The following is a 26,254-nucleotide window of genomic DNA, read 5'->3' on the forward strand; positions in this document are numbered from 1 at the left end:
AACATTTAGGGCTCCAATAGGATCAACATGCTTTGTAATGATGGTAGATTATGCATGATCTCTAAGACCTAGGTATAGCTTCATTGAACTTTTCCATGTAGGAAATTTGTCTCTATTAAGCTTGGGTACCTCTATTTTTGACATCTTGATCGTTTTGCTTCTAGTACCTTCAAACTAGTCCTCTTAAGTAGATGGCTCTGATACCAATTGTTAGAATTCTTTATAATAAATGAGAGGGGGTAAATCATATATCCAAGGTCTAGATGTATAAAGAAATCTCTTCACATCTTAGTGAACCCATATCCATAAAACATATTCATCATGCATGCATCCATTAAATCGTACAATCACTTAAACTTGTAGGTTACTGTCAAATCAAATTTGTAGAAATGTAAGCATGAAACATAATAGATTCAATAACACATTTGACACAGTCATTTTACATGGACGCCCAATTTGGGAAAAACCCCTAGTAACATGTGATTCATTCTCACTCTTCTGAATTGATGTCCTCTGAAAGGCCAAACCTATTAAAGGTTACAATATACACTATTAAATGTGACATCGTTAAAGAATTTCAATCACCTTTTTAGGAGTAAGCCTTGTTAGAGGACTTTCGATCATTCACTTGAAATGTCACCTAGTTAAAGGATTTACAAATGACTGTTAGGTCAACCTTATTCCAAAGGATTTACCCGAGACTAGTACAATGATTAGAAAGTAACAATAAGACTTGATCTGATAACAACTTACAACTCATTTTGTAGATTGCAAATCTCAGTTGCAATCCTCCATTCTTCTTATCTTTCACATACTTTATCTTTGATAGCTTTTTCACCCATCAAGCATCAATACCCTTAAGCCTTCTTACTTTTCTTGCCAATAGTCATCAATTCTATTTGGTCACTGAATGAAGAAATACCCTAGACTCCTTTTCTTCCTTAGGTTCTCAGTCTCACACATGACAACCTTTACTTCTAACCAACCATCTCTATAAATATAAAATTAAAATATTTTCTCATTCATCCTCTAACCTCCATTTTAGGGTTAGGTAGGATTAGGTAGGATTCGATGAATCTACTCATCTTTTCATTTTATTCCCTTATAGAAACTTGTCCTTCAATCTTCTTTGAATTTGACTAAAAAATGGTTTATCATGAATTTTTTGCATCATAGTTATCTTCCACATGCTTCACAAAATTCAAGAAAAAAACTTTTCAACTCAAATTCATCGAATTCACAATCTTTCTCATAATGGTGTCACTCGATATTAACTTGCTTATAATGATCAATACATACTACATTGCTTGGTATCTACTATCAAATCACTTAGCATGAACTAAAGTTTACTAATGCTTGACACCAACTAAACTTCACCTGACATATACTGAAATTAGCTTACACTTCTACTTAGCTTACACTAACATTGCTCGACACCTACTGTGTAGATTATTAAGCTTAGTAGACTCAATTCTTCTTACTTGTTCTTCTAGACTTTGTTAGTGTATCCATCCTTTGAAACCTTAAGTAGATAATCAATGCACTATAACTTTACTATCTTAACTAATATTTTTACTTCTTTTTCATACCATAACTCAACCTCTCCTCTAGGTGTTATTATTATCTCATTTCATCTAAACCCTCTCATCAATCAAACAAATGATAGTACTAAAATCATCTAAGCAGTTATCTTACCAGCAAGTAGTAAGTTTCACATCAGTGACAAAAAAATCAATGAAACACATTCTCATACTTGTATCAATCTATTTTCAAAATTCTTATATTTATTAAGACTAAGGAAGAACATTTTAAGAATGTTAGGCAAGTATAGCAGAGATTGAAAGAGGAGAAGTTGCTAATTAATTTGAAAAAGTTTTCTTTTATGCAACAGGAGATTTTGTATTTGTGATTTTAGATTTTAGATTATGGTTTGAGAATGGATCCTCAAAATATTAAAGCAATTTTTGAATGGTCTACACCTAATAATGTGGTTGAGTTAATATACTTTAATCATTTGGCTATTATATATAGAAAGTTTATAAAGAATTTTAACTCCATTTGTAATGCTATAACTGAGACTATGTGAGGAGATAAAAAGGATTCCAAATGGAGACACAAAGCTGATAAGAGTTTTGAAACTCTAAACAAAAGGTTCTTGAGTTTTCTATATTGGCTTTGCCTAATTTCAATAAGATATTTCAAGTTGAATGTGATGTTAGTGGTAGTGCAATAGGAGTTTTTTTAATTCAACAAGGTAAACATGTTACTTTCTTTAGTGAGAAGTTGAATGATGCTAAAAGATATTATTATGTATATGACCAAGAGTTTTATGCTATTGTTTAAGCCTTGAAGAAGTAGAGGCATTATTTTATTCTTAAGGAGTTTGTGTTGTACACTGCTCATAAAGCTTTATAGTACTTCGGAAGACAACATAAGTTGAATCAAAGACATATGAAGTGGGTTGAGTACTTAAAAAGTTTCATATTTGTAATAAAGTATAAGAGTAGAGATACTAAGTTGAAAATTCATTAAGTAGAAGATTTTGTTTTTTGACTTAGATGAAGGTTGAATTTCTTGGTTTTGATGAGATGAAGGAGTTGTATGATATTGGCCCTAAGATTTCTTAGGCTTGGAGAGAGTGAAGATCATCAATTTTATCAAGTCAATTCAGTAAGTTTGATGAATATTTCATTCAAGAAGGTGTGTTGTTAAAATAAATTTAGTTATGTATATGAAGAAGTTCTATGAGGGTTAATTTGATTAAGGAAAAGCATTGTAGTGGATTGGTTGGGCATTTTGGAATTGATAAGATATTGAGTTTTCTTAAGGATAAGTACTATTGGCCATATATGTATATGTATGTTCATAAGTTTATTAGGAGTTGTGGAATTTTTCAAGTTGCAAAAGGAGTAAGTCAAAATACTGGATTGTATACACCTATTTATGTTTTTGAGAAACCTTAAAGTGACATTAGTATGGATTTTGTTCTTGGATTAACTAAGACAACAAGAGGGTATGATTCCATATTTGTTATTGTGGATAGATAGTCTAAGATAACACATTTTATACCATGTAAGAAGACATCATATGTTGTGCATGTTGCTGATAATTCCTTCAAAGAGATTGTTAGATTGCATGGATTACCAAGAAGTATTATCTCTAATAGAGACAGTAAGTTTGTTGGTTACTTTCGGAGGACTTTGTGGAAAAAAATTGATATTAAGTTGAAGTTTAGGTCTACATTCCATCCATATACATATGGACAGATAGACGTTGTGAATATAAGCTTAGGAAATTTTTTGAGATGTTTAGTTGGAGATAAGCCAAGCAATTAGGATATGGTATTGGCACAAGATGAGTTTGCATATAATAATTTTTTGAATAGGAGTACTCAAAAAAAAAAAATTGAAATTATTATTGGGATGTAGCCTAAAGGACTATCTTATTTGAGGGATATTTTTGGTGTAGAGAAGAGAAGTGTCGTAGGGGAAGAATTTTCTAGTTTTATGAAGTATTTGCATGAGAAAGTGAAGTTGAGGTTAGAAAAAAGTAATCAAAAGTATAAGGATATAATGCCCCACCCAGAGATCCTTGGAAACAAGGATAAATATAAGCCAAGATAATAAAAAATTAAAACAAGTATGAATGCCCATGACAACAAAAAATGAGGATAACAAAGATCATAACAGAAGACTACCAAACATCCTGACACTAATGGATCTCCAAATGCCACTACTGACCAAAATGGCTGACAATGAAAGATGATAGCTGAATTCAAATTGAAATATTTTGAATTCAAAATACAACACCAAAGGATTGAAGAGTACCTAAGAGGGTAGCCAAAACACCTACCAAAAAGCTTGGGTCTTACCAAAAAGTGCCCATTGTTTGCTTAGATAGGTTTTTTGCAAAAACCATGCGATACTTTAAATCAACACTGGGTCATACTTTCTAGTATCGTGCAACCTTTCAAAAGGAGGAGGGTGACACTTTCAAGGATAGGGTGACACTTCTCTCAAGTGCATGAGATACTTTACCAGTATCGTATGACACTTCTTCAATAAGGGTGTGATACTTTCTAGTATCGCATAAAACTTCTTCCTAAGAGGTGTGATACTTTCCAATGTCACATAGTAGAACTCCAATAGGTATGCCACACATTATTGCATCACCCCATGTTGACACATAGTCACCCAAGAAAACAAGTTAAACTCTTAACAAAAAACAAAAGGTTTAGAACCTCCACAGTAGGGAATACTGGATCCACAATTTGAGGTGTGAACACTCGAGAAAAATTGAAATGATATAAACTACATCTAATGATCTAATGAAATAGAAAAGGGAAAGTATAGAAGGAAACATCGCAATGTACTTAAAACAACATCACAATAAATAGAAATAGCATTGCAAAGTGCAAAACAACTAAACTAAGTATGTAGTTCCTCCCAACCATATTAGCATCATAAGACCATCATGGGCCCTAGCCATCCCATGCATGCAACAACCCAAGCTACCAATCAGATCATTACTACTATCATATAAGGACATCACTACTAAAACATAAGCATAAGGAAATCTAACATGCTAAAAGTAAAGCATAAGATAATCCTATGAGTACATATAATATCATCTATCATATGCTAATCATCAAAATAATAAAATGCATCAATAAATAACATCATCTAAACATGATTTATAAGCATCCTAATGAAAGCATAAATCACAAGAAAGCATACTTCGAAACTCAAAGCACCAAGTGAAAATGTTCAGCAATACTAACACTAGGAACAAAGACCATCTTTGTGCATCAGTCCCTAGCAGTGATATAGGTAACTATGGTTCCCAACCATGTAGAACCCGTACGCCCACTCCCACCATGTTGATGGAGATAATGATCCAACCACAAACACACACAAAGTAAACATCCATGGCTAACACACATGCCAAGTAGTATGATGATAAAACCAAGACATAAACTATGCATAAACTATAGGTCCTACTCAGACACTCAATGGGCTACTAAGTAGGGGTTGACATCATGGAGAGTCACTTGGCATCCAAAAGTCAAAGCTCAGATCGTGTGTCCTCAAACTTAAAAAGGTGCTCACACATTGTGTCTTGAAACTTAATTGGGTGCTCACACATTTTATTATCTTAAGGTTTATTACCACCTGGTATTTTATTTAGTTATCACTTAGTTAAAACTTTTGCATGCCAACCCTTAGGAAATAGGCACTAGGTTGTGGTAAAGAAGCCCCCTCCATATGCTACCCTACCCTACCATGTTCATTCAATGATGAGTGCCTATAGGCATGAAAATTCCCAACTCAACCCCAATGATAATAAATTTTAGAAGTACCATAGAAGATCAAGACTTGCAAGTTAGCTAAAAAATGTGTGTGCACGTACTTCTATGTGGCACAACACCATCACGAAGATCATAACACGAGGATTGGATGAGAACACCAAGCAAATATTCACTCAATTAAAAATAGACTAAGGAGGAAGGATGTGACACACATCCCAACAAAGGTCTAACCAACATCCAAATAGATAATCCAAGTCCGCAACCAAACTCATGCCAAGAAAACCTAAGAAAATAGGGTAGCACGTAAAATGAGGTGAAAACCCCAAAAATTGGAAAACTTTGAAATTAAAACCCATTTGACATTTGTGTAGAGAAACCTCAAAAATCCAAAAGAATTTAGTTCAAACACTGTATACAAAAATAGCTAGCATAATGGTGCAAAACCCCAAACTCCCATCCCAAATATAGGGAAAATATTCATACCCGACCAACCTGGTAGAACCAACAAATAGAAATGAAGGGGAACACGAGTTCTTACCCTCCTAACAAACAAATACCAAAAATAGAAGCTGAAATAGAGCAAAAATGATAATATAGGAAAGCCCTACTTGACAACAAAAGGGGCAAAAACTGAAACCTGCACCATAAAATAAAATGCTCATTAAATTTGTTGAAAATCACAGCAAAGAAAGATCTACCCAAGCTAGATCCAACGAGACTGATCTCGTGAAAATCCTACACTCACAGCTCCCAGAACGAATAAAAATCAAATCCTTCAGAAGAGGATTTTAGAAAAGATCTCCAAATTTCTATTTTCAAAAAGTGAGAAGTGAATAATAAAATCCATTTTTCAATACTTATTCACTTTTTGAGTGAATAGTTGATTAGGGAAAGTAGCCAGTTAGACTAGCTAGACTTCGATTCAATCGAAAAAAAAATAGGTTATTCCTAATAATAGGAATTCACCTAAGGAAAAGCTGCCAAAAATTAAATTCAAGAAGATTTAAAGCTTGAAAACCAAAAATCACAAAAATCACAAAAATAGCTTTCATGAAAATGCGAACCTCTAAATGTATAGAAACACTCATTGGTCTATCACACAAAGTAGATGAGAGCGGCTTTACTAATCACTAAAAGGTTTTAATTTAAAACAATTAAAATAATGATATGTCGACCATACAAGGATGATATAGATAAAATATGAATAGTTGAATGACTAACTCTATGTGTCACTACTACGGATATAATTCTTATGCACAAAAACACATGATCAAGTGTAATTGCATATAAAATCATAACTGAAGAAAAATGCATTAAATACCTAATTAATCCATTTACATCGCTCACATTTGCATAAAGAAAAAAGAGACAAGGCTGACGTAAATCACCTGAGCATAAAATCTATCCCATAACATATTCAGAAAGTATGTCCAAATATTAGATAATCAGATATCATCAAAAATCTATTGTCATCACAAAATGGCATCAACATGGAAATATGATAAACTGAATAGCATAGTAGTAAGGCATCTATGGTACTAAATCAAAGTATAACATTCGACTCTCAGGTCATCTCAAAGTACATATAATAAGAGTATCAAGTATCTCTTGAATAAAAAATATACAAGGTGTAGATTGCAAAAATAGGAGGCACTACATCCTCCCCCACTAGCATAGGCTTACTCCTAGAAGTTGACAAAAAGATAGGGGTAAAATCCCCTCAATTGTGTAGCATCCTCCCAAGTCAAAAAGATCTCATCACTCAAGTCCCATTGGACCCTTACCTACTCAATGTCCCAACCTTATAAGGTTAGCCTCTACTACTATAGGATATGAATGGGCTCCAAAGTAAGTTTCCCATCCACTACCTGCAAAGAATCTCAATCAAGAACATGGGTCACATCTGGAATATACGGCCTCAAAAAAAAAAATGAAAGACATTAGGGATGTGTGATAGCTAGGTGGCAATGCTAGTCAATAAGAAATAGGACCAATCCTCTTGAGGATCTCAAATGGTCTAACAAAACATGGTACAAACTTAGAGCCTTTCCCATAATGGATGGGGCTCTTCTTAAGATGCACTTGCAAGAACACCTTGTCACCAATAGAAAAGTGACCACTTGACCTATGGGCATCTGTATACTTCTTCTGCCTATCCTGAGAAGTAACTAAATGCTCTGTAATGCAAACAACCTGCTGCTCCATATCCTAAAGCATCTCTAGACCTAAAAGAACTTAGTCCTCTAAGTGATCCCAACTCAAAGGGGTATGGCATAGTCTACTGTACAGGGCCTAAAAAGGTGACATGCCAAGAGAACTATGATACCCATTGTTGTATTCAAACTTAAAAAGGTACAAATAGTCCTCCCACTTCACCTGCCTATCCATAACATACATGTGAAGCATATCCTCCAGAACTTGATTCACTCTCTCAGTCTAACCATCAGTCTCTAGGTGATAAGCTGAACTCAAATTGACTTTCATGCCCAAAGCATGTTGGAGAGATATCTACAATGCAAAAGTAAACACTGGATCTCTATTCGAAATAATCCAATGAGGAATCCCATGCAAACAAACAATATCCTCCAAGAAAATATGCACTATAGAAGAAGTTGTATAGGATGCTCTCATGGGTGAAAAATGTGCTACCTTGGACAACTTATCCACTATCACCATGATACAATCATGCCTTCGTGATGACATAGGCAACCTTATGGTAAAATCAATAGATATTGTATCCCACTTCCACTCTAGAATTGTATGCGGCTACAAAAGACCTGTTAGATATTGATGCTCTGCCTTCACCCTCTGGCACTCAATACATCTAGGAAAAAAATTAGCAACATCACATCTCATCCCTTTCCAAAAGTATAGTTGTCTGAGATCAGCATGCATCTTCTTAACACTAGGATGTGTGGAATATGGTGTATTTTTTGCTTTTGACAAAACCAAGTTATGAAGATCACCTAACATGGGTACATAGATACACCCCATGTGTCTCAGTAGTCCATCAAATCAAGAAAATACTTGGAAAACCTTCCCTCAAGGGTGCATCTAAACTCAAACTCTGCCTTCACCTCTTAATGCCAAGTTTCATTAGGAAAAGCCTCCAAGACATAGCCTCACAAATCCACTCCCAATGACATCACTGATACCTCATATCACCTCCTACTCAAAGCATCGCCAATGACATTATCCTTCCCTTTAATGTAATGAACATCAAATTCATACTCGCACAAGAACTCCATCCAATGACGATATCATGCATTCAAGTTTGGCTGAGTAAAAATATACTGCAAGCTCCTATGATCTCTATCCAACTCAAACCTATGTCCCAAAATAAAATGCCTCCAATGGACAAGGGCATGCACCATGGCCATGACTTCCAAATCATGAGTGGGTTAGTTAAGCTCATGGTCCTTGAGTTTCCTAGACTCATATGCAATCACTTGACAATCCTACATCAACATTGCACCCACACCTTCCAATGAAGTATCTGTACAAACCATGAAAACACCTATAGGATTAGGCACTACAAGGACTAGTGCACTACAAGGACTAGTGAACTAGTTAAACACTCCTTAATAGCATTAAAAATTGCCTCACACTGGTTTGACCAAGCACACCTCTTCCTTTTCTACTAAAGAGAAGTGATGGGATGAGCTACTTGTGAGAAATCCTTCATGAAGTGACAGTAGTAACTCGCCAATCCCATAAAACTGTGAACTTCTAAGACATTAGTGGGTACCATTCAATCAATTATAGCATGATTCTTCTCTGGATCCACTACAATTCCATCACCAGTGATGATATGTCCCAAATACTTCACCTCAAACTAGAAGAACTGACATTTACTCAAGTTGCCATACAGCTGATGGTCTCTCAAGTACTACAAAAGATGACATAAATGAACTTCATGCTCCTCCACAATCTCTAAATAAATAAATATTTCATCTAGAAATACTATGACACACTAATCGAGGTAAGTGTGAAGAACTCCATTCATGAAACTCATAAACATTGATGGTGCATTGGTTAACCCAAAGGGTACAACTGTGAACACATAATGCCCATATCATGTACAAAAAGCTATTAGATTAATGTCAACCTCCTAGATATGAAGTTAATGATATCATGACTTTAGATCAATCTTTGAGAACACATGTGTTCCCTTCATCTAATCAAATAAGTCATCTATCCTCGAGAAAGGATAATAGTTCTTCACCGTCACCTTGTTCAACTGTTGATAGTCAATGCACAAACACAAACACAAAGAAGGATTTATGGCTAGGTTGGCCACAAGAAAAATAGTTTTTCCTATAGCTAGAACCTATTATGCAACCACCCTGAGTAGCACTAGGGTAAAGCTCACTAGCCCTACTAGAATTTTGTTGAGCACTCTGATGAACACAGTTCTGCTAAGGTTTTTGTCCTTAGTTCTGGTTATCTCCCTTCTTCTTGGTGGTATCAAAAGACTGGCTACACTTACACCAAGTCCTCTTCTTACCCTTACCATGATAACCACCCTAAGAGGGTATTGACTGGGTCTAGCCCTTCCCTGAGGACTTAAAATACTATGCATCCTACCTTCAATTCCTTGTACTTTGGTTCTAAAAACTAGACCTACCACTAAAACCTCTAGCTATATTTTCCTTTGCAATACATACCTTCTCAATAGTGAGAACAAGAGTCCTAGGCTAATACATATAGACCTCTCCAATGAGGGCATCCTTGATGCCAATGATGAAATGATGGGCCAAGAGTAAATAATCATGGTTTTAGCATGAATACTACCTAAGCTCAAAGAATTAGATTTCATACTAATCCACAATCATATTTCCTTAGATTGTGTGGAACTCATTAGCATGAGCCTCTCTAAATTAAGGAGATAATAATCTCTCACAAAACCTCTCCTTGAAGATCTCTCTCTTGAGATCTACAACTCTAATCTAGAACTTTTGACTCTCAATACTCCACCAATAGATGTGTGCTCCCTCAACTACATAATTGCACAATAGGCTCTCATATTGGTTGCATGTGGATACATGGTGAAGTAGTGTTGCATATCCAATAACCAAGTTTATTTCCTTGAGGCCACCTCCCTTACAATCATAAAATGGTGGTTTAGATTGATGAAGAGACTTCATGATATCCAACCTAATGGAATATTCACTATTTGCAGTCCCTACCACCTCGACAGTGCCCTCTACCACTTGGTGGAGTACAAGAAAATTCACATTCATGTTCTTCCTCTCTATTCTTTGAATGATGAGAATCTCCATTATGAAATCCCTCTTCTTGATTATGATCTTGTTGGTGCTCCTCAATATGAGGGTCCAACCAAGAAAGAATCTCCTTGAGCACTAGCATCAATGCCCCCATGCCATTTAGATTAGTATTATTACCCTATTCTCCCTCTCCTTTGTAATGTCCCTCTTCCTAGTGTTCTTCTCCATAGTTACTGCTACGGGTACCACCATGACCACCAAGTCTATGTGTAAGAGGCATCACTATAGGAAAAATAATAAAATGTCAAAATAATTAAATCAAAAGAATAGGAATCAAAACCATTACCTAACAAGATATCAAAATAACAACCATAATATAAAAATACACAATGGAAACAAAACCATAGTGCAGGCATAACACAGAGATCCCAATGTTGCAACATGGGCTCTAACATAGATGTAATGCCCCACCCGGAGATCCTTAGAAACAAGGATAAATATAAGCCAAGATAAAAAAAAATTAAACAAGTATGAATGCACATAGCAATAACAAATGAAGATCACAAAGATTACAATGAAAGAATACCAAACATTCTGACACCAATGGATCTCCAAATGCCACTACTAACCAAAATGACTGGCAATGGCAGATGCATAAATGAATTCAAACCAAAATATTCCAAATTCAAAATGTGACACTGAAGGATTGAAGAGCACCTAAGAGGGTAGCAAAAAGAGTTCCTAAAAAGCTTAGGTCTTACCAAAAAGTGCCCATTGTCTACTCGGATAGGTTTTCTTCAAAGACCAGGCGATACTTTAAATTAGCACTAGGTGATACTTTACAGTATCATGCAACCTTTCTAAAGGAGGAGGGTGACACTTTCAAGGATTGGGTGACACTTCTCTAAGGCAAATGTGATACTTTACCAGTATTGTACAACAATTCAATGAGGGTTTGATACTTCCTAGTATTGCATGACACTTCTTCCTAAGAGGTGTGATACTTTCCAGTATCACACGATAGAACCCTAATGGGAATATGACACATTATTGTATCACCCCATGCTAACACAGAGTCACCCAAGAAAAAAAGAAAAACTCTTAAGAACAAACAAAAAGGGTAAAACAAATTTTAGAGCCTCTACACCAGGGAGTATTAGATCAACAGTTTGATGTGTTAATACTTGAACATAATATAGAAAGATGGAAACTACATCTAATGATCTAATCAAATAGAAAAGGGAAAGTGTAGAAGGAAACATCACAGTGTACTTAAAACAACATTGCAATAAATATAAATAACATCACAAAGTACAGAACAACCAAAATAAGTACACGGTTCCTCTTAACCATAATAGCATCATAAGACCATTGTGGGCCCTAGCCATCCCCCACATGTAACATCCCAAGCTATCGATTAGATCATTGCTACTATCATATAAGAATGTCACTACTAAAGCATGCTACAACATAAACATAAGGAAATCTAACATGCTAAAAGTTAAGCATAAGATAATTCTATGAGGTATAGATAAAATCATCTATCATATGCTAATCATCAAAATAAGGAAATGCATCAATAAATAACATCATATAAACATGTTATACAAGCATCCCAATGAAAGCATAAATCACAAGAAAGCATACTCTATAACTTGAAGCACCAAGTGAAAACATTCGGCAATAGTCGCACTAGAATAAAAGATTGTCTATGTACACTAATCCCTAGTAGTGGTATAGGTAACTATGGCTCCCAACCATGTGGAGCTTGTAGGCCCACTCCCATCATGTTGATAGAGATAATGATCCAAACACAAACACACACAAAGAAAACATCCATGGCAAACACAAATGCTAGGCAATATGATGACTAAAACCAAGACATAAATAATGCATAAACTACAGGTCTTGGTTAGAAAGTCGATGGGCTACTAAGTAGGGGCTAAAATTATGAAGAGTCACTTGGCATGAAAAAGCCCAACCTCAGATCATGTATCCTCAAACTTAAATGGGTGCTTACACATTGTGTCCTCAAACTTAATCAGGTGCTCACACATTTTTTTATCTTAAGGTTTATTACCACCTGGTATTTTATTTAGTTATCACTTAATTAAAAATTTTGCATGGCAACCCTCAAGAAATAGGCACCAAGTTATAGAAAAGAAGCCCCCTCTATATGCTAACCTACTCTACCCATGCTCATCCAACTTGTAGGCATGCAAATTCTCAATCCAAACCCAATGATCATAACCTTTGGAAGTACCGTGCAAGATCAAGACTTGCAACTCACCAAATAAATGTACATGCATGTACTCATGTGTGGTGCACCACCATTACAAAGATCATAACACAAGGATTGGATGAGAACACCAAGCAAAAAGTCACTCAACCGAAAACATAGTCAGGAGGACAGATGTGACACACATCCCAGTGTAGCATAAAAGTGCAACAAAGGTCCAACCAACATCCAAATGGATAATCCAATCTCATGCCATAAAAACCCAAAAAAATAGGGTAGCATGCAAAATGAGGTAAAAACCCCAAAAATTAGAAAACTTTGAAATTAAAATTCATTCGACCTTTGGGTACAAAAATCCCAAAAATCCAAAAATAATTGAGTTCAGACACCGTATGCAAAAATGGCTAGCATAACGGTGCAAAACCCCAAACCCCCATCCCAAAAATAGGGAAAATGTTCATACCCAACCAACTGGGCAGAACTAGCAAATAGAAATATAGGGGAACAATAGTTCTCAACCTCTTAACAAATAGCCACCAAAAACACAAGCTAAAACAGAGTAGAAATGATAAAATAGGAAAGCCCTACCTAATAGCAAAAGGGGCAAAAACTGAAACCCACCCAATAAAATAATCTACCAAAAATCATGACAAAGCAGGATCTACCTAAGCTAGATCCAACAAGACTGATCTTGTGAAAATCTCATGCTCACAGCTCCCAGAATGAACAAAAATCAAGTCCTTTGATGAAGAGGATTTTAGAAAAGCTCTCCAAATTTCTATTTTCAAAAAGTGAGAAGTAAATAATAAAATCCCTTTTTCAATACTTATTCACTTTTTGAGTGAATAGTTGATTAGGGCAAGTAGCCAGGTAGACTAGTTAGACTTTGAATCAACCCAAACAAAAATAGGTTATTCCTCTTAATAGGAATTCACCTAAGGAAAAGCTACCAGATATTAAATTTGAGAAGATTTAAAGCTCAAAAACTAAAAATCACATAAATGACTAATTAACTTTTGCGATAATGTGAACCTCTAAATGCACAGACATGCTCACTAGTTTGATCACATAATGCAGATGAGTTTGGATTTACTAATCACTGAAATGTTTTAATTTAAAACAATTAAAATAAGGATGACATTAGTAAAATATGAATAGTTGAATCACTAACTTCATGTGCCATTGCCAGAGATATAATTCCTACACACTAAAACACATGATTAAGTGCAATTGCATATAAAATCATAGCCAATGTAGAATGCATTAAATACCTAATTAATCCATTTACATCACTCATATTTGCATAAAACAAAAAGAAACAAGAATGACATAAATCACCATAGCATAAAATCCATCACATAACATAATTAGAAAGTATGTCCAAATACTAGATAATCAGATATCATCACAAATCTATTGTCATCTCAAAGTGGCATCAACATGCAAATATGATAAACTGAACAACATAGTAGTAAAGCATCTATGGTGCTGAATCAAAGAATAACATTCAACCCTCAGGTCATCTCAAAGTACATATAATAAGAGTATCAAGTATCTCTCAAACGAAAAATAGACAAGGTACAAACTACAAACATGAGAGGCACTACAAAGGAGAATGCTAATCAGTCTAGTAGACATCATGTTTTTAGACTTAGTGATGAGGTGATGGTTCATTTGAAGAAAGGAAGATTTCTTGTTGGAACATATAGTAAGTTGAAAATGAAGAAGTTTGGTCCTTGTAAGATCTTGAGGAAGTCTGATAGTGGTATTGCTTATGAAGTTGAGTTACCTAATGATATGGATATATCTCCTAAATTCAATATTTATGATTTGATTAAGTATCATTAGTCAGATGATGAAGTTATTTTACAAGAGCATTATCCTAAGAAGAATATTTAAGAGGTTGAAGGGATATTGGATTAGAGAGTTGGTAACAGCACAAGAGGAAAATACTACTATGAATATTTGGCAAAATGGAAGAATACACTAGTTGAAGATGCTACATGGATCTCTCAATATGAGTTGGATTCAACTCAAGTTTGTGACACTTGCATGATTCAAGAGAATCATTTCTTTCAATTGTGGTTGTCTGATGCATGAGCATCATGGGTTTCCTTGCTATTTAGATTTTTTTTTTCATTCTTCCTACTAGTATAGAGTTCCAATGGTTGCTAAGATGCAAATATTGTTCAGTTGTTCAGTGTTTGTCAAGTTGTTTAGTATTGGTCGAGTTGTTTGGTATTTACCGAGTGCTTTGGTGGCCAAGTGTTTGTTAAGAGATTGTTGGAAGCATGAATGTTGATGATATTCCCATGCAAGAGTATTGTAGATATGTTACTATGATGATATGTTACATTCATGACTAAGTTTCTCATTGGTCAACATATTAGTTTTCTATTGTATCTAACAGAAGAACAACGAAAAGATCAAGTTGATAAAGATGGCTAGTTGAGTATTCTAACTACCTAAGGTTATGAAAGAGACACCTGAGTATTTAGTATATGTAGTTAATGTCGAAAGAAGAAATCATAAGTTTGGAAGAAGCTATGTAAGTTTTGGTGATGTTTGTTCTCAATAGAGTTTATGGAAGCATGTTCTATTAAACCTATTATATCTCCTAGTAGAGTTTATATTCTAAGAATTGATGTTGAGGATGTGAAGAAAACATGTTGGTGATGACATGGCTAATTTCTCTCATCATAGTATTACATGTATGAAAAGTTATTCAAGTTACAATGCAAAAGATTAATGGTATCACTAAGTGTAACATGTTCTTAATTTGGTCCTATAATGATAAATTGAGAAGGTCTAATAGCTGACTCAGGGAATTGTTTTGAGGACTCAATATAAAGGATCGACACTTTCCTTTATTAGGAGATGAGATGAAAAAGTAATTGTGTAAGTAGTACAAGTGTGGAATGAAAAGTTGAGATGAGCAAAGTGGAAGTGAAGGAAACTTCATTGCTGAGGTTTTGTTGAGTGATTTGAGGTTTGATATTTGGATTTGAGGTTCATGACCTGGTCTACAAGGTATGATAGTGATTGGTTCAATTGATAGAACAAAGGAATGAAGAACATAACAATAAATTGTATGTTTGAGCAGTGGGCTCATCTTGCATACATTGTATCACAACTCCTAATAGGTCTGCAATATCCTAACAGGGATTTAAAGTCTCCTAATAGGAACTATATGAACTAAATGTTGTAATAGAATCCTAATAGGGTCCATCCTCTAACAAGGAATATTTATATTAGTACATCATCTTGTGGGCATCATTCCCACCAAGGTTTTCCCTCTGATCAAGGGTTTCCCTAGTCAACACAACTAGTGTAATTATCTATGTACATCTTATTATGGTTAATATTTACTTTGGTTGAATGGTTAAGTTTTTTTAAAGAAGATAAATGTTTTAATTGTTGGATAACTTATTCACCCCTTCCCCTCTTAGTTATCTTGGTGGACTATTGTTTCTAACAATTGGTATTACAGTTGTAGGTCCTTGAAGATAAAGTTTAACAACTTTGGGAGATCCATGATGAGCATGTTCAAGAAAGATAGTCATACATATGACAGAAGAAATTTTGACACCCAAATGATGGAAATTCTTGGTGAGTTATCAGATTTGTGTAAAGAGCATAATATTGAGTTTTCAAATCTAGAATCCTTCTATTGTATACAACAAAATAGTAGCACAACAAAAGATAGATCCAAATCAAAAGAAGACATAAAGATAGAGGAAAGTATTGATCTACTTACCAAGAGAGAATAAGAAGGTATTAAAAAAATTGTTTGTTGGACATGTAAAGAATTTGGTCATTTTTTGACTAGATGTCCAAAGAGATTGAGAAAAGCTAGAAAGAATCTACTCTCTAATAAAGTTGAAGAATTTAGAGCAAGTATGGAAAGATCCTTGAAATATTCTGTTATTGAGTCCAGATTGGTTAATGAAAAGAAAGTATCAAAAGAAACAGCTTTGGTGACTGTTATGGAAAGTTCAAATGTGAGAATTGATGTGAAATTCATGATACAAGAGAGAATAGTTGATTACAATTTAGATGATGATGTTGTTACTAAGCTAAGGAATGATGAGGTATTTCTTGAAAATAAAAATGATTTGCAAAATGAAGGAGAGCCAAGGTAGGAAAAAAGCTCAGAACCTTCAGTAGAGCAAAGAATTGAGATAGCAACTATTACTTTGTGAATAAATATGATAAAAACTCACCCATTCGAGTAAATCATCAAAAGAAAAGACAAAGGGGTGATGAAAAGAAGAAAAGTCAATGAAGAACTATGTTTGATATTTCAAGTTGAACCCAAGAATGTAGATGAAGCATGTAAAGATGATTATCAGAAAAAAGCTATGAAAGAGGAATTGGATCAGATAGTAAAGAATGAGACATGGGAATTGGTCCCAAGACCAGCAGACAAGAATGTGATAGGAACTAAATGGGTATTCAAGAACAAGGTGAAGTTGTAAGGAAGAAAGCAAGATTGGTATGTAAAGGTTACTCACAACAAGAAGGAATAGACTATGATGAGACCTATGCTCCAGTGACTAGAATAGAAGAAGTAAGATTATTCTTAGCAAATGCAACACAAAAGAAGTTCAAAGTGTATCAGATGGATGTCAAGTCATCATTTCTAAATGGAGAACTTGAAGAAAAAGTTTACATTGATCAGCCTAAAGGTTATCCTTTGATAGATGACAAGGACATAGTATGCAGATTGAAGAAAGCATTGTATGGCTTGAAGCGAGCACCAAGAATATGGTATGCAAGATTGGACAAGCAATTGGCAAAGCTTGGATATAGCAAAGGTATGTCAGATAGTAATTTGTATTGGAAAGAAATTGATGATGGTTTGATGATTTTGGTAATATTTGTTGATGATATCATATTTGGAGGAAATGATAATGAAAGTGACAAGATGAGTATGATAAGAGAGATGAAATATTTTCTAGAATTATAGATTGTACAAAAAAATAAAGGAATCTTTATTTCTCAGACTAAGTACTTGAAGGATTTATTGAAAAGGTTTGGTTTTGAAACATGCAAACCCGTTGGAATACCTATGGTAACTAGACACAAGTTATCTACAAATAATGAGACACTTACTATTGAGCAGAAAAAGTACAGATCTGTGATTGAAGTATTGGCCCAAAATGAATTGAAATGGCTAGAATTTTGGCTCAGGTTCTTTTATTTCTTATATCATTGCATTAAATAGAGATTGAAAGGTTTGAAATTTGTAATAGAATTATTTGTTTTGGTCTATTCTTTTTGTACATAAATAGAAATTTATAATAGCAAGATTACTAATACATTTCAATAAGATCAAAGGAGTCTATTTTAAGGGTATGTATCCTAACTCGCTACTTTGAAATCTATTTCTAACCAAATAGATTTTTTTTAATCCACTTCATAAAAAAGACAATAAAATTGTAATCCTTTGAAGTCAACCACCTTCTTCATCTAAATACTATAATAGATATATTGATAAGTTTTTTCTCTATCCTAGTAGGATTTATACACCACAAAATAGCATTATTAACCTTACCTGATGAAACTATGACCAACTCATCCTTGGAATTTTTATTTATGAGTTTATAATCAGTAAATGTAGCCACCTTTATCTCACAGCCTACTTATGTGGATATCTATAATGTGTCTTCTAGATTAAAAGGTCTATACTCATCATTTTTTGAATATAAAATTGACAAATAAATATTTTGAAGTAAAATATATGAAATATTATGAGATGGCTCATGAAATATAACTCAAATGATATAAACAAGAGATTTTTGATCAAATATAGTCCTTTACGATAAATTTTATTGATTTCTCCTCACTAATCTATTTCTCCAAACTTATTTAGTATGTCCTTGATATACTTGGATTGAGTAATGCAGATACCATCATTCTTTTGTTGAAACTACAATCCAACAAAAATTATTATCTCTCCAAACATGGACATCTCAAATTTGTTACTCATTTCTTCTAAAATTGCTCTACACAAGTCATCATTTCTAGTAAACAATTAGTCATCTACAAAGATTTATGCCAACAAAATCTTCTTGTTTGGTCCTTCTTTGATATATAGGTTTTTGTTATCATTTTTTCTTTGAAAACTAATCTTTAGTAAGTAGTCATGAAGTTTTTCATACCAAGCACTGGGAACTTGCTTGACACCATACAATTCTTTGTGCAGTTTACAAATCATATCCCTTTGACTAGGATCTACAAGACCTTCAGGTTATTCTATGTAAACTTCCTCTTCAAGAATGCAGATTTCACATCCATTTGATAAACTTTAAATCCTTTATGTGCATCATAAGCAAGGTCCTAACACCTTCTAATCTTGCAACAAGAGAAAAAGTTTCACCATAATCAATACCTTCTTCTTAAGAATAACCTTTTCATACTAACCTTGCTTTATTTCTAGAAACTTCTCCATCTTCATTGATCTTATTTTTGAAAACCCACTTTGTGCCAATTACATTCTTATATTTGTGTCTAAGAACAAGAGTCCAAGTCTTATTTCTTTCTATTTTATTTATCTCTTTATTCATTTCTTCAATCCATCTTTCATTATCTAAAGCATCTTTAATTGTTCTGGGTTCAAATTCAATAAGAAAACATGTACCTTTCAATTTATTTCTTGTCATTGTTCCATATAACTTGCCTCCAATGATCTAATCTAGTGAATGGTGCCTTCTGACATATCTTACTAACATAGGTACTTTGGATTTAGAACTTTTTCAAATAGCCTCATCATGATCTTCTATATCAAGCTCAGGTCTCATTGTCAATGACTTGGGTTCATCAGACTTGATTTGCTATGGCAACAACTCGATAGCTTTTGACCACAACTCGAGTCCTGTAGACTATGACTAAAGTTACACTTGTTGCAACTTCGTAGCTTATGGAGATTTTGGGGACTCAGGAGGTGAAGTCTGTTGACTTCCAATTAGATTTGGAAATGTATCAATTTCATAGTAGATAAATCTTCTATAATCCTCAAGTTCTTTGTTGCTCTCTTCTTCACTCTTTTCTCCAAACTCATCAATTCTCACATGTGCACTTTCTATGATCTTATGAGTGGATAAATTCAAACATTTATATGTTTTACTTCTGTTAGAATATCCTAGGAATATCCCTTCATCACCTTTGACATCATATTTACCTTTCCTAGATTCCTTCAAAATATAACATTTGCTACCAAACGCTTTCATGTAACTTATATTAGGTATGTAGCCATACCATAGTTTATAATGAGTTTGATTTGAATCTTTCTTTAGTTGTACTCTATTAAAGGTATGCACTACAGTACTGATTACTTATTTCTAGTATTTGATTGCAACATTGTTTTATATCACCAAAGATCTTGCACAATCCATAATGGATCTATTCCTTCTTTCAGTTATACCATTCTATTTTGTTGTACCAGGGGTTGATACTTATCTTTCAATTCCTCTTTCAATACAGAATTCATTGAATTCATTGGAAATAAATTCACCTCCTCTATCTGATCTCCAACACTTTAGCTTCTTTCTAGTTTCCTTCTCTACTCTTTCCAAATATCACTTAAACTTTTGAAATTCTTTAGACTTATCTTTTAGATACATTATAGTCATCATTCCAGAATAATCATTAAAAAAAAAAGAATAAAATATGCATCTCCACTATAACTCTCAATCCCAATAGGTGCATATAAGATAATATGAACCAACTCTAAGACTTCTTCAGAATGATAGTTTTTTCTTTTGAAAATTGTCTTACATATCTTACCAATTTGACAATTTTTACACAAGCCCATATTAGGTTTGCTCAAACTAGGAATACCTCTCACTCTTTTGGTTTTTCTTATCTTGATCATATTATCAAAGTTCACATGACATAACTTAATATGCCCTAACCAAATTTCTTCTGCTTGAGCAATGAAACATGAACTTTCCCTAAGATCTAGGTAGAATAAGTTACCTTTTGTTTGGTTACTAGACCCAACTAGATTTCCTTTTCCATCTAGTAGCTTGGCCTTCCCATTCATGAATTCTACCTTGAATCCAATGCTATTTAACTATGCCACACTCAGTAGATTATTCTTTAGTCCTTCAACCCATTAAGGATTATCACATCTAAGCTCATTGGTTAGTGAGATACAATCTTTTCCTTTTATGCAACATGGTTCATTATTTTCAAATCTCACACTTCCACCATCATAATGTTCCATATGTTCAAACTTTATTTTTCCACTAGTCATATGATGTGAACAACCACTATCAATAATCCATGTATCATTTTTGCTAACATGAGAGATAAGTGTCATTTTTATCTCCTTCATCATCAAATTCATCTTTTATAGCAATATAGACCATCTCATCATCATCACTACTATCTGAATCTTTAGACATAAAACAAGATTTATTACCTTTATCCTTGTAATCCTTGAAGTTCTTGAAATCCTTCTTTCCATTGAACTTATTGTGCTTCTTTTCATCTTTATCTTCTCTTTTTGGACACCTTGTAGCAATGTGACCAACCTCTTCACAAGAAAAGAAAATAAAAGGAATTTTACCTTTGTACTTTCCTTTGCCTTAGGGATATTGTCTTGCAAGTAATGCTTCAATGGCTTCAAGATCACTGTCAGAACTATCTTCTTCTTCACTTTTGTCTTGTTTTCCTTTTGACATTTTAGCTTTCTTCATGAGTGATAACTTGGCTTCAAATATAGATTCAAGATTGCTAAAACTAGGAACATAATTATTGTAGTTATCTAGCTCAAATTTTGTCAATCTTCCAACTAATGCATCCAATGTTATATCATTCTTTGGTTTGCATCTCATTTCTTGAATTTTTGATACCATGATTGCATATATAAGAAGAAATATCCTAAGAAACTCTTCAATATTTCCTCCTGAAGCTTTGATTGTACAAACACTGGCTTTGATTCTATCACTATACTTTGCAATGTTATCATCTTATCTCATCTTTATTTAATCAAATTATCCTCTAAGACTTTCAACTTTATCTCTTTTTACATTATCATCTATTCCATAAATGGCTTTTAGCTTGATCCACATTTCATAAGCACTTCCATAGTCTTTGAGTTCACCAAATTTGGCTTAGTTGAGAGATGAAGCAATATCAATCATCATAATGTTATGACTCTTATTCTCGGCAATTTATTCAATAATCATGGTTCTAGTAGGTGTCACATATTTGGTGTCGAGGTATTTTAGGCATAAATCTCTAATAGTTTCCAAATTCAACCTCATGATTTCTTGTCATGCCTTGAAGTTATCTTCATTCAACTTGGGGAATATCTCTTTTGTAAGACAGCCAGATCTTTAGCTTAGGTCCTTGAAACCTTCTCTGCAAGCACTAGAAGCTCTTATACCAATTGTTGGAAATACAAAAGGAGTAACTAAAAGGGGAGGGGTGAATCAATTATCACTAAAATAAATCCTAGATCTCTTAGATGTCAGCACAAAATATAAACACTACAAAAAATATTGATGCTCAGTAAACACATAGGCACTCGGTTAATACTGATAATAAGTTGTGACTTAGTAACCACTGAAATAACAATTGTAACTTAGAAAATGCTTAACATGCAAATCTTTTTTTTTTTGTGATTAACCTTAATTAGCTTAGTTTCATACACATTAAAGAAATAACATGAACACAAGTGACACCAAGATATCACGTGCAAACCCAATTTGGGAAAAACCACCAATTGTAACTAGTTACTTATTTTCACTCTTCTGAAGTGACACCTACTACGAGCCAACCCTATTAATGGTTATAAAACACACTGTTAGGTGTGACCCTATTAGATGATTTTATCATCCTATTAGGACTGGCCTTGTTAGAGGTCTTTAAACACTTCAATCTAGAAATGCCACCTTGGTAGAGGATTTACAAATAGTTATTAAGCTAGCTTTGTTAAGAGATTTATATCACTACTGCAATGGTTAGAGAGTAACAATGAGATGACCTGATTTTTGATGTAACTAAATTGTTGATTATAGATCTCAATTCTGGCTTGAATACTTGATCCTTCCTAATTGAATGTATCTTTGCAACTCCTCAAGGATATTCTGCTTATCCTTCTAATTTTCTTCCTCCAAGCATCTTCTATTCTTCCATACACTTTTTTCACATTCAATCCTTAACTTGACCTTATATTAATATTATACACATTATCAAGTCATCTTGAATAAAACTTAGAATAATCAATATTTATCTCCTTAGTCAACTACAACCAAAATACAAATCTATTAAACTCAATATGCCAAAATAAGAAAATCCTTCATTAACTGACCCTTCTTGATAGATACTAACTCAAAACAAATTTTCCTACATCAATCAATTGAACTTAGTTAATATTGCATCTTCAAAATGTTCCTTTGGTAGCTAAGTGAGCTCGGTTAACACTATTTCCATCCAATATTTCCTTTGTTACCCAAGTAAGCTTGGTTAACACTCAACTTCTGTGAACTTCTCTTTGATGCTTGAGTGAACAAATGTAGTCACTACCTTCTAAACTTGGCAAACAATAGAATACTCAGTAGACACAAGAAATAGTCTTCATCACCTGAGTGATTTCGACATACACTGAATGGTAAAGATATGACATTTTTTGTAACATCAAAGATAATACACAATTAACCAACTATTTTCAACAATATCATCTATAATATATAGTAGCAATTATAGTGACCAAATCATCTAGATATTATGGGATTAATACTATAATAATGTTATTTATCATAAGCTTGGAATTCTAACCATAACTACTTAAGTTTCTAACATTATGAGAAATATATACCACCAACATAAATATATGATATAAGGTTTCTTTAATATAATTTGATAAATAAAATAACTAAACCATTGAAAAACTGAAACAAATAAATAATAAATAATACTAATAACTTGATCCCATAGATACATAACCTATTGTGAATTTATCTAGTAACACCCTACCCCAAGGATTCCTCACTCTACTTTCATAATACAAATATGGTCATCTATCCTATTGTAAGGAGGGTTTTTAATCAACTATCACTTATCTACTTATTAAAAATATGAAATTCTCTAAACATCATCTAACATGACAATGTTATCTTAATTCAACATAAAAATGGTGTTTGCATTAAAGTCCATCATATTTATAGGGTTAGTTAATATATAAGCATCCATTATACTTATAATAATTCTTCCTCATTTAATCAAACTATATTATGTCCATTATCTAAAATCATAATAAGGGACAACTCAAACTATAAGCTATAATATTGGTAGTTACATGATTTCTCTCTAATTTCTAATACCTTTTACATTCTAAAAAATGCAATCATAGAATAATATTTTATAAAAATACAAAAAGAATTGTTAAATATTACAAATATTAGATTATATGTTTGTTCATATCACTCTTACAAAAAAAAAGTAGCCTTTTGAATTAGATCTAGAGATGCCTCTTATGATTATATATCACTCTCAATTTAATGGGTTGATCATGCATGAAAGGGATTGCTTTTGAAGAAATTTGTTGAAATTCAAAAAAAAAAAAAATTTATAATGATTTTAGTACATTTTACACAAAGGCTAACTCTTTTTTTTAAATGATGAAAGTTTTTCTTTTTTTGATATAACAAGCTCCCTTGCAACAATTTATGTTTATATTATATACAATTGGTATGTGATATGGTTCTTATTATGTTTTGTAATAAAAATGAAATATTATTTTATTTCTTTATACAGTATGGAGAAATAAAAAAATTCATATTTTTTTCTTGCAATTGACATTTAATACATGTTGTGATGATCCATTTAACTCTCTTATGGTTTATGATATTGTTTTACCATGCCCAAGTTAATTCATCCACCTACAATAACCAAAAATTATTATTTTTAAATAGGGTACCTTTACAACATTGCTTTATCTTGTACATTTCTCAAACCACACTATAATTACATGGGAGTTTCATGCTAGAAATCATTATTTTGAGCATGCATTTTTTATGAAATTGTTGTTTCTTCTTCTTGTCACGTCTTTCAAGGAAATTTTATAATCTCATAAGCTCAATGAACAAGGATACCAATTTATCATTACAAGATCTTTTAAACTTATTGTGATCAATTTTGATGATCTTATTCTTATCCTATGTATCCATACTTTGTGATTGAATAAATAATCTAGGATATCAAAAATCATGCCATATTATTGATATTACTTGTTGTATTTAATTATGATTAAAAAAAATCTCAATACCATATTTTACCTTTGTGTAAAGAAGGAGTTATCTCTATTCAAACTCTCTACTATATTATTAAATGTTAATACAAGTTCGAAAAGAAAGAAAAATAAATTTAAAAACCAGATTTTAGTTTGAATGTTTTTTTAAAATACATAAATATTCTTTTTGTAATTATAAGATCAATCATATAGCTAGATTTAAGCAATAGACCAAAATTTCTTTCGAACTTTGACTACAGATTTGTCCTCTGTCTTCTAGGTGTCATTTCTGCTCCATCCCTTTGTCTCTTCATGCCATGTGAATCCACATATATGGAGGATGGAGATCACCATATTCTCCCTATTATGCAACCCATCTCTTTGCATAAATACCTGATTTCAAGTTATTGGAAAGAAACAAAAGAGGCTTCTCCTAAAAAATGTTGGAAGTGCTTTGGTTAGATCTCCTCAATTCTATAGGAAGCACAACTCTCCAACTATGAAAAGAAGGGAAAGACATCTTTGGTCTAAAAGAAACAAGATTTTCCCTACTTCTCCTTTCATCCCTCTCACTCAAGTCCTCCTATAAAAAGAGGCTGGCATTTGGGCTATCTAATTATCTCCTTTGGCCCCTTCCTTTTCTTTTGGAGAAAATACAGCCCCCCTATGAAGAACCTTGGTCATTTATAATGAATCAACAAGCCCCAAAAGATCCCAAACCCCCTACCCCCAAACCCTACTTCTTTAAACCAAAGGAAAATGGATATGATAGAAATGAAAGAGTAAAATCTTGGTGCTTCATCAGGCTAATGCAAGCTCTTAGCACATTAGAAGGGGAATGAATAATCAAATATGATCGAATGGTGGGTCTCAATGTTCTTAGACTAGGTAAGTATTTTATACCTTGATTGTGGCTTTTATTGCATAGCGTGTTATTCCAAAAATATTAATAAATTCTTGGTAGAAGAGGACAACATCTTTTATGTGGGTTTTCCTTTTCTTTTTACAGAATACCTAATAATTTCAATCCTTATTTATGCTTTCTGCAAAGAATTTTCATTTCAAGGTTTAGTTTGGGAATCCTCATGTCTTCCTTTTTAAACAAGGACTCCATTCAAAATATTGGATATTGTCTCAACTCCTTTCTAAGGTTTTAAAACCCTAGATCACATCAAGAAGACTACAAAATTTTCATCCTCCTAAATCACAGATTTAAATTATTAAAGATGACCATA

The sequence above is a fragment of the Cupressus sempervirens genome, chromosome 11, assembly GCF_028749045.1.
Source record: "Cupressus sempervirens isolate cs-2001-9-10 chromosome 11, ASM2874904v1, whole genome shotgun sequence".
NCBI classification, from domain to species: Eukaryota; Viridiplantae; Streptophyta; class Pinopsida; order Cupressales; family Cupressaceae; genus Cupressus; species Cupressus sempervirens.